This window comes from Silene latifolia, chromosome 1, assembly GCF_048544455.1.
Source record: "Silene latifolia isolate original U9 population chromosome 1, ASM4854445v1, whole genome shotgun sequence".
NCBI classification, from domain to species: Eukaryota; Viridiplantae; Streptophyta; class Magnoliopsida; order Caryophyllales; family Caryophyllaceae; genus Silene; species Silene latifolia.
The window spans coordinates 146,922,326-146,933,372 of NC_133526.1; the positions used below are offsets into that span (position 1 = coordinate 146,922,326).

Consider the following 11,047-nt stretch of genomic DNA (forward strand, 5'->3'; position numbering starts at 1 on the left):
CCTGAGGCATCTTTGGGATATGTCCTTGAATTGCTTCTTGTGTGCGTGCAAAGGCTCGCCAGCTATGTTGAAGGTACGTTTTAAGGCTCGCCAACCATGTTGAAGGTACGTTTTGAGGCTCGCTAGCTATCGAAAGTGCACATAAGCTCGCCAGCCATCGAAGGTGCGTATAGGCTCGCCAGCCATGGATGGTCGAATAATCGACTTCGGGAAATAGCCTGGAACATCGGGCTTATTTCTAGATATTGTCCGGTAATGACTTCTAACCAGGTTGATATTGATAGGTTTAGACAGGGAGAAACAAACTCCAACTTGATGGGGTCTTGAAAGAACTCCATGGGGATGAATCATCTGAGCAAGGCTCTCTGGAAAACCATTTAGTGAGAGCGCTGCCTCGGGATCATGAATTATGTTGCAAGGATCTTTGAAAGGCCTTTGTGACTTAGATTTGGAAATCGGCACTTGCTGGGGAGTTAGAAACTCCTCAAGACTCGTCGGGGATATGTGTTGTTGATCATTGGGAGGTAGCGACGTCATTATAATCGACACGGTTAAAGCCCTTGAACTTGATGGGTCGGCGCTTGTCGGGAAGAACCTAGTACTCAGTTGGAGTGCGCTTTTGTTCTCAAGATTATCTACATGGTTAGTGACCACACAAATACGCAATCGCATAGACAATCATGTAAGCAAGCATATAAGCACATAAGCACATAAGCATGTGAGCAATTAGCATATAAGCAACTAGCATGTAAGATCTCACACGAGGGGAGATTGGAGCTTTGAAAAGTTGTGAGATTTGATATTGAGTACTGCTGGTGGTAGACCCGAAATTTCATGAATTGAAGACACGTGACCATTGCGACATTGACTCACACGGACGCATACTGACAGACTGACAAACAGACGGTCGTGAACGTGATACAGACTTAGTATCGACAAAGCACGGGGGTGACTCTGACAGACTTTGCTTATGTGTGTGCTACTCCTTAGCCAAAAGAGGGTGACAACGCGCATCAAATCATCGGAGTAGAAGATCCGCTCGGCTGGGGAATAAGAATTGATTATCTTCTCCAGACATCCTCGCCACCATTTTCTCATTTGAGTTCCCTTCTCGAGTCTTGATGATTCGGAGAGCGGAACCAAGACCTTGTCATCGTCCGAACCGAGCACTAGACTATATGAGGTTTTATTTTAGACTGGGGTTGAGACTCAAGAGATGTTTGAGGATAAAGGACGGGTGGCATCTTGAAAGAGAAGCCCCCAGAGTAAGAAGATGGGAATTTTACAAAATAAGGAATGGGTGACGTCTTAAGGAAGAAGCCCCCAGCAAAGAGGTTTATTTTTTGCAGCTGGGTGGGCTACTTTTGAGGATTGATATTAATGGTTGAGATTCAAATGGGTGTGCGGTTGTGTCCTTGTGGTTGGACTCACTTGGAGGTTTAGTTTTCGGTACTTGTCGTTAGGAGCACCTAGACCAAAACACAATTTATAACTCCACAAACAACTCTACAATTAGTAAAGAGGCAAGTAAAGGTCGGATCCCAAGGGACGGAAATTGAGATGAGATTTTCAATTGCAACTAGCGGTGTCTAGGGGTGTCACAAATTGGGGTTTGAAGTAGAAGATCACTAAACTAAATAGCAATAAAAGTAAACAAGCAAGATGATTAAAAAGGGATGTAAACAATTGATAAAAGGCACTAGGGTGTCATGGCGTCATAGGGGATTCATGGGAATTGATCATACAAACATATTTTCAAATTATAAGCAAGCAATTATTGTTGTGATGGATCGAGTTGGTTTATATCTTACAATCCTAGGAAAGTTTGGGTCCTGGAGCCGAATCGATTAGATTGTACAACACGTACAAGTCGACTTAATCTTCCCTACTCAACTATATGCATGGTCTAATGAGACTCGAGTTGGTTTATGTCTTACAAGTCTCATTGAAAAGATAGGTGATGGGTAAAAAATGCAAGGATTCATAGGCTCACATTTCATCAAACATAACATGTGCATAAGTTGAGATCACAACAAGCAAGCAAATAAACTATGAAAACATATTAAATTAAGCATGAATCATTCCCCAAGTTGGTTTCCCCTAATTACCCATTAACCCTAGCTAAGGAAACTACTCACTCATTATCATGTTGAACATGCTAGCAAGGTTGTCAATCATACCAACAAAGTAAAACATGATGAATAAATGAAAATGATTAACAATAATTAAAAAGGAATTAAGAGAATTATACCTGCTAATGATTCCAATAATAAAGCAAGAATAATAGAAGTACTTGATAATTGATTGGAAGGTTGTCAATCTCCCAAAAATAACCCAAATAATCTTCAATTACCCAAAATGAAAGATGAACAAAAGAGAGATTAAGGAAATGAAATTTGTATTAAGACTTGATTAAATGTTGATTACAAGATTAAAGAGAGATTTGATTGATATTAACTACACTAAAGATTTCTAAGAAGAACATGCTCATCTAATTAGACTAATGGGGTATTTATAGTTGGGATTAGGTACATAAATTAGGGTTAACTAAGGGCTTAAATGACGATTAAGTCCTTGAGGAATCGCCGGTCTCAAGAGAGACTCCGGTCTCCTTTTCGCCGGTCTTTAGAAAATATGCGCATCCTTCCTTGAACATGTAGAAGACGGATTTAGCTGTCACAGAATCCGAGCGTCCAGGGCACGGGACGGGCGGATTGAGAACGTTTTGGCCGAGCGGATTGTTGGGGAAGACGGGCGGATTGTGGAGGATTTGGCCGAGCGTCCAGCTGGGGAAAATGATCGGATTGCGTATGGTGGACGGGTGGCTTGTGGACAATCCGCTCGAATTGTCTTATAGCTTCTTTCTTTCTTCTTTTCTTCCTTTTTCTTCATAAAATCCATGAGGATTTCCTCGGAGATGCAAGAATCTTTTCTCATCATTGCCCATCTACTATAGTATGTACAAAGGCCTTCTAGTCTTGTCTTCTCTTTGATGCTTGGTCATTGAATTCAATCAATTTAGCTCTATTTTGCCATGAAAATGCAAGGTTTGCACTCCTTTCCTACCAAGGAAACAAAACCTCAAAGAATATGCAAAACAAAGGACTAAAGACAATAAATGACCCAAATATGCACTAAAAAGCATGGGAACAAGGCTAATTCGGGAACTAAATGTGCTTAAATTATGGTCACATCAAATTTCCCCAAACCGAACCTTTGCTCGTCCCGATTAAAGAGGTGACAAAGACTAGGACCGTTATTTAAACTAACCTAATAGCATAGCCGATATGAGACAATTAGCGGGTCTCACTCCGCCCCTTCAACTCACAACAAGACAACCATGAGGTAGGATGCCTTCTTGCAAGGCATGGTGGGTCTTGCCAAAATGGCAACACATCCAAACATTAAAGCATACAAAAACAAGTAATGGATGCATCTACAAAAGAATAGCCACTTTCCTCATCTAAGTGGCGGAAATTATCTACAAGGGAAGCAATTCAAGGGTACACACTCCTTCATAGATGCAATTTCTTCAAACTACTAAGCCTGGAAGGATACCAATAAATCACCTCCAAGTTGTGTCAAGCTAGTGTACCTTTGTCCTCAATCGTTAAATGCTTTTGTCAAGAATAGACTCCTTATGGCGTTAGAAGCACTGGAGGATCGCGGAATTCCCCCTCTTGCCTAGACAAGAAGAAGAGTCGTCCCCTCTCTACCATGCACAAAAGTGGATACGATGGATAAAGGGATCGATAGTATTTGAGTTTCATTTGGGAGTTTGCTTTGTTGTTTTTCCCCCCAATTTCTTGTGGCATATAACATTTGAGAACACTTTCTTTTGCCATTTCTTTTGATTTTTGGCATTTCAACACTTGACAACTTTTTGCATTTCTTTTTGAACATTTTCAAAGTCACCCCATATGTAGTGAGGGTGCCTTATATTTGAGGCTTTAGGAGTTCTATTTTTGCTCCTCTTTTCAATTGATGCATTTTGTAAACTTTCTTTCACTTTTCATTTCATTTCTTGAACTCAAATCAATTTCTTTTTGTGCCCATTCCCTTTGATGACAAAAATGTGGCAGAACACTGATGATGGATGCATGGTTTCAAGGGTCACCTTGGAATAAACGGTAGCCAAGGAGTTATCACACCACAAGGTACTCTTGACTAGGCCTTAATCCATGGGTCAAAGGATACTAGCATGACACATCCTAGGGTGTTTTACAAGTATTCTAACAAGCAAAGTCTTAAGAAGAAAAAGAATCTACTAGGGCCTGTATACACTTGTCAAGTTTCCCAAGTAGACGGTTTCACAAAATTTTTCTAACATGCAAACTACATGCCATGATGTAACTAACATATATACATCCTAATGCATATTATTCTACCAACTAGTATGACATATAAACTAAATGCAAGTCCTAAAATCACATTGTTTATACCGCATCAATCAAAATAAAGCCACATAGTCATTAACATAGAGAGGAAAAAGGAGATTGGAAAGATCATACCATGCGGTCTTCAATATCCTCATGTCTCGGATATGGCGTAGTCGATCAATGTGAACAAGGATAGAACAAACACAATATATACAACAATATATACGAGACTACAGTACAGAGGAAATGAACTTGTTTTTGGTTTTTCAATTTTTCAATTTTTTTGGTTTTTCGAAATTTTTTGATTTTTTTTATTTTTTTTTTTTGAATAAAAGTTAAGTTAGAATTTCCCATCCCCACACTAATATGGGCATTGTCCTCAATGGCCAATATAATAGGAAATTATATAAGTATGATGCATGAATTCTATACTAAATGCAAGCTATACTAATCTACACTACATGATGCATGGATTTTTGTTTATGACGGAGAGCGTAATTTAGATTACCTCCCGTTGCGTATGCATGTACTTCCCCAAACCAAAATAGACATTATTTCTAATGTCTTAAATTTGGGGTAGTTCATGCACATAAGATGCAATGCATGAAACTAATTGTCATTTTGGATTTTTCAAACGGGAATAATAAAAGAACACCTCATTGGAGCCGAGGTGTTAGTCCTCATGTTGCTAGGACTCTCCAAACTATGATCAAGATAAAATAAATAAAACAAAGAAAGAAGTAGACAAATCTCAAGAGGGTATGAGCCTCCAAAGCTTGCTAGTCTTCCACCATATCATCATTGTCATCATTTTCCTCCATAGAAGTGGACTTATCTCCACTCCCCTCTTCACTTCCTTTCTCACTTCCTTCATCACTTCCTTGCTCATCTTCATTAGCCTCTTCTTCTTCATTTACCTCTTCAACAATGCCCTCATCATCAACAACCTCATCACCGACAACCTCATCGTCACCCGGTCTTTCACCCCTAGATGCACTTGGAAAGAAGACTTCCTTATCCGCCCAACTAGGCAAAGGACATGAAGGATCAAGTAGTCCTTGCCTAGCTAAATGAAGGAGGGGTGGATATTGGGCCAAGTATGCATCTTCCCGATCCTTATAAGCTTGTTTGTGCATCTCTTGCATAAGTAGGGTCATGTAGTCATTGCCCACTTCAACACCTTCGGGTTTGAACTCTTGATATTTGAATGGATAGGGTGGTGTGACAATGGAGGAGGAGGGCTTTTCAATTTCACCCCTTTGTTGACGGATGATGTACTCGGCTTCCTTTGAGAGTGGAAGAAGGTAGTTTGTTCTATGAACACTCAAGCGGCATATCTTGGAAGGCAAAGTGAAAGATCTAGCATCATTGGTGAGCCACCCATATTTGGTGTCAAGAGGATTATGCTTGACCCACTTGTACTTGTTAATCATGGCATCCATGTCAATGAGATGACCCCTTTGATCGCCACATACTTGTTATCCTTGTTGAAATTTGGATCAAAGTGCTTGGCCAAGAGAGTAACTAGACCTCCATTTACGATAAAAGCGGTGCCTTCCTTTCCACAATCAATATTGAGCCATCTTTCCACCAAAAGCCTTAGAGCATTGTAAGGCTTGGTGAATTCCCTTCCGACATTTAAGGCCGACTCAAGTAGAACACAATCGAGCTTGGTAAAGTGGTTAGTGTCTTTTCTTGCAATTATAGTATTCCCGATGACCTTGTGCCACACTCTAATGCCCGGATGGTGGGCTAATAGAGCGCGACAAGCATGAAAGTTCTCAAATTTCTTCCCGGAAATCGCCTCCCAAAGAGGAGTGGGGTCATATTTTTCGGGCATCTTATGATAATAAGGTGTATCACTAATTCCTAATGCTTTACTCAAAACATCAAAGGTGATGCGCCTATTCACATTGGCAAGGCGAAACTCAATGTATGTTCCAGTCTCTACCTTAGTCACTTTCAATGAACTTAAGAATTCAAAGGTAAGGGAGGGGTATGTTAATTATCTTGTAGTGAACAATTTTCCCAACCCCATGGCTTCAAAGAAGGCTTTTGTTTGTTCAAGGATACCCAATTTGTTCAAAGCATCTTCACATATGAATTTGGTGGGTAGAATGGTTTTCTTAGCATACTTGGCAAATGTATCCCTATGGGAGTTAGAAATGAAAATTACCTCCGGATAGTTTGGCAATTGAGCAATTTCCGGAGTTGTTGATGTTGTTGCTTCCAAGGGAGGATTTTGTTGTTGTTGAACTTCCAAGTTTGCACTAGCAACCACCATAGCCATTGAAGCTTTCTTTGCTTGAAGGCATTGTTGCCTTTTTTAGAGTGCCTTTGCCTTGAGTGCCTTTGTCGATCCTTTTGTTCATGCCATTGATGATTATACCAAGAAAAGATTGAAAATCTTCAATTTCCAATTATACCCAAATCGATTTTAAGATGAAAGGATTTGCCTTTGTATTTCAAAAATCGACTCAAAGGTTGAAGACTTTGGCACTTGGATTGATTATTGTTGTAAAAGGAGTGATTAATTATTGTTGTAAGGAAGTTTGAATGTGATTTTGTTGAATTTGGTTGAGGAAATCTTGTTTTTGGTGATGGAGAGGATGAGGGTTTTTGGGTTTTTGGGTAGTGTTTGAATGTATGAATGAATGAATGAATGTGGGAAGGGGGTATTTAAAACACCCGAAATTTTAAACTGTAGGGGGAAGACGAGCGGATTCCCTTCGGGACGCTCGGATTCTGCTCAATATGGGTTCAGGAAATCTCGCCTAAAGACGAGCGTCTTTCAGTGAAGACGAGCGGATTCTTGCAGTTCAGGACGAGCGGATTCCCTTAAAGACGAGCGGATTCTCACATACAAATGAGTTTTCTTATTCTCGACGGCAAAAACGAGCGTCTTCTTGCAAAGACGAGCGGATTCTTTCAGACGAGCGTCTTCTCAGCTGGGACGCTCGGATTCTCTAACAGTCCCAAATTTTTAATTTTGCAGCTCATTTGGACGGACGGATTCTTCCACAGACGCTCGGATTCCCATAAGACGAGCGGATTACCTATAGGGACGCTCGGATTCCACCTGGTCTACCCGGATTCAGTTCCATCCGTGCACTTGCATATCCCGTGTCATTTTTCATTCTTCAAATCCTGTGTTCTTCATTGTAGGGGCACTATAAAGGCATGAATAGCCTAGGCAATTGTTATCCCCACACTAAGCTAAAGCACTACACATCAATAAAATCATTAGTCCCTCCCTCACTTCTCTCAAAAATGATAAATATCTTGTCAAGGCATAAAAATCCGAAAATGACAAAAATGCAATGTAAGAATTAAAATGCAAGTTAGGGAGTTAGAAATATTTACAAATGGTGGTTTGGAGAGGACTCCACCAAACTCTCATCCTTAGTGATGTCATGGGGGCATGTCCAAGGTGTTGTTGATGTTACTCAACACCTTGAAAAAGTAGTCAAAAGCTTGTTCATTGCCATGATAAAGATCCTCAATAGATCTTTGCACTTGTTGTCCTTCATGTTGGTCTTGATCGATAGCATTACCAATATAGGGATTGAAAATCCCTTCAAACTCATCGTCCCAAAGACCACAAACTTCATCTACTTGGTCACTAAATATCTCTTGAGTTGATAGAGACAACTCTCCCACTTTCTTGTCTTGGCCAATGAGGCCATCCTCTTCATTGCTTGACTTTGGTGAGCTTTTCAAGCTCTCTTTGTTACAATTCACTTGCTCTTTGAATGGAGCATCATTAATTTTCTTCTTCCATTGGAATTCTGACTTCTTCCTATCATCCTTCCGGCTATAATGATCAACCATAAAACATGGTTCATGCAAACGGGGAGCTCTCATGGTCTTGTCAAGATTGAAAGTTATGCTCTCATCTCCTACTTCTAGAGTGAGCTCTCCATGCTTCACATCTATCACCGCACCCGCAGTGTGCAAGAAAGGTCTTCCTAGAATGATTGGAATATTGGAGTCTTCTTCCATGTCAACAATAACAAAGTCCACCGGGATGAAAAATTTCCAAACTTTTACGGGAACATCTTCCCATATCCCTAATGGTGTCTTCGTCGATCTTTCAGCCATTTGGAGTGTGATATTGGTGCATTTAAGCTCTCCCATCCCTAACCTTTTACTTACCGAGTACGGCATAACACTCACACTAGCCCCTAGATCACATAAGCCTTTGTTGATCGTGGTGTCGCCAATGGTACACGGTATTGAGAAGCTTCCCGGATCTTTGAGTTTTGGAGGTGAACTCCCTTGAAGGATTGCACTACTCACCTTAGTGAAGGTGATAGTCTCAAGCTTCCGGATCGACTTCTTTTTCGTAAGGATGTCTTTCATGTATTCTGCATAGGCCGGCACGTGATTGATTAATTCCGTGAAAGGAATTGAGACTTCCAAATTCTTTACAATCTCCATAAATTTTCCAAGTTGGTCATCAAATTTGGGCTTGGCTTGACGACTTGGAAAAGGAAGTCTAATCACAATGGGCTCCTTCTCCTTGGCCTTATCTTCATTTTTCTTTGAAAATTCTTCTTTTGATGGTTCTCCATCCTTGGAGTTTTGCACAACTTTTTCTTTGTCACTAGCTTCCACAACTTCATCCTCAACTTGCTTCTTTGGTGCTTCATACCTCGTACCACTTCTCAAGTGAATGGCACTAACCGTTTCGTGTCTTGGGGGATTACTTTGAGGTGGCAATTGCCCCTTTTGTCTTTGTGAGCTTGAAGATGCTAGTTGAGTCATTTGGGTTTCCAACATTTTGGTGTGGGCTAGGATGTTGTTGATGGTGATTTCCTTTGCTTGACTATCTTTTTGCATTTGAGTGAAAAACTCTTGTTGATTCTTTTGCATTTGGAGGACCGCTTTTTGCACATCAAAACCTTGGTCATTTTGTTGATTGTATGGAGTTTGATTTTGGTAACCTTGGTTTTGGTTGTAAAAGGGTCTTTGATTTTGGTTTCTCATGGGAGGTGGGGTGTATGTTGGTTGAGGGTTTTGAACATTTTGGCTTTTGTATGAGAGATTTGGGTGGAATTTTGTGTTTTCATTGTAATAATTGGAATAAGGGGTACCACTCTTGTATGCTTGAAAAACATTCACTTGTTCATTTGTTCCCCTACATTCACTTTGGTCATGTCCCAAAGTTCCACAATTATCACATATCCCACTTGGGATTGATGAAGATGCCGTCATGGCATTAACATGATGCTTTGGTGATTTTGAGGCTTCTTCAAGTCTAGCCATAGCTTTTTCAAACTTTAAGTTGATGGTATCAATGTGAGCACTAAGTTGAGCACCCAATTAAGTAATGGAGTCCACTTCATGCTTTCCTCCTCTAGTAGCCTTGCGAGGTCTACTATATTGTGTGTTATGGACCGCCATTTCCTCAATCTTGTTCCAAGTTTGATTGTCATCAACTTCGGTGAACATACCATTTGATCCCATGTTGAGAATGTTTCTTGAGTCTTCATAAAGACCATTCCAAAATTGTTGTACCAAGAACCACTCGCTAAGTCCATGATGAGGACATGAGCGACAATTTCCCTTGAATCGCTCCCAAGCTTCATACAAGGATTCTTCATCTCTTTGCTTAAAGCCCGTAATTTGAGCTCTTAGCATGTTAGTCTTTTCCGGTGGGTAGAACTTTTTGTAGAAAGCTAGAGCCAACTTCTTCCAAGAATCAATTCGGAGAGTAGCCTTATCAAGGTCTTTCAACCATTGTTTTGCGGTGCCAATGAGAGAAAAAAGAAATAAGACCCATCGAATTTGGTCTTGAGTTACACCGGTTTGAGAAATCGCATCACAATAGTCACAAAAAGTCTCCATATAAGAATGAGGGTCTTCACTAGGCATCACCCCAAATTGGCTTCTTTCGATTAATTGTATAAATGCGGATTTGGCAATAAAATTTCCGGTTAAATGTTGTGGTGTGGGAGTACCATTGGGTAGGTTCTCCTCGGTGGGTACGAAATGTGATGAAAATTTAGGCATTGTGGGTTGATTTTGTGTTGGATTTTATGTTGGGTTCTCCTCACCTTCTCTTGCAAAAAGGTTGATGAACTCAATAGTGTTTGGTTGAATATCTACAACCTCACCAATACCTCTCAAAGTTCTCCTAGCAAGTCTTCTATTGTTTGTCAAAGTCCTTTCAATTTCGTGATCAAATGGTAACAAGTTACCCTGTGACCTTCTAGACATGCAAAATATCAAACAACTCGAAAATAATTAGAACAAACCTTGAGGAGTTTTACTTCCCCAAGGCAAAGAAAGACACAACTAATAACAATTTAAGAAAATCTAAATCAAGTTAACACCGTCCCCGGCAACGGCGCCATTTTTGGTCGGACTCACTTGGAGGTTTAGTTTTCGGTACTTGTCGTTAGGAGCACCTAGACCAAAACACAATTTATAACTCCACAAGCAACTCTACAATTAGTAAAGAGGCAAGTAAAGGTCGGATCCCAAGGGACGGGAATTGAGATGAGATTTTCAATTGCAACTAGCGGTGTCTAGGGGTGTCACAAATTGGGGTTTGAAGTAGAAGATCACTAAACTAAATGGCAATCAAAGTAAACAAGCAAGATGATTAAAAAGGGATGTAAACAATTGATAAAAGGCACTAGGGTGTCATGGGGTCATAGGGG

At 40.4% G+C, this 11,047-nt stretch overlaps 1 non-coding gene across 1 annotated transcript; it reads left to right on the forward strand.

Moving 5' to 3' along the window:
- The first annotated feature begins 9,915 nt into the window (after window positions 1-9,915).
- Window positions 9,916-10,022, forward strand: LOC141624173 (small nucleolar RNA R71). Its single transcript, XR_012533988.1, has one exon. It is a non-coding gene; the product is annotated as a small nucleolar RNA R71 (small nucleolar RNA).
- The last annotated feature ends 1,025 nt before the right edge of the window (window positions 10,023-11,047 follow it).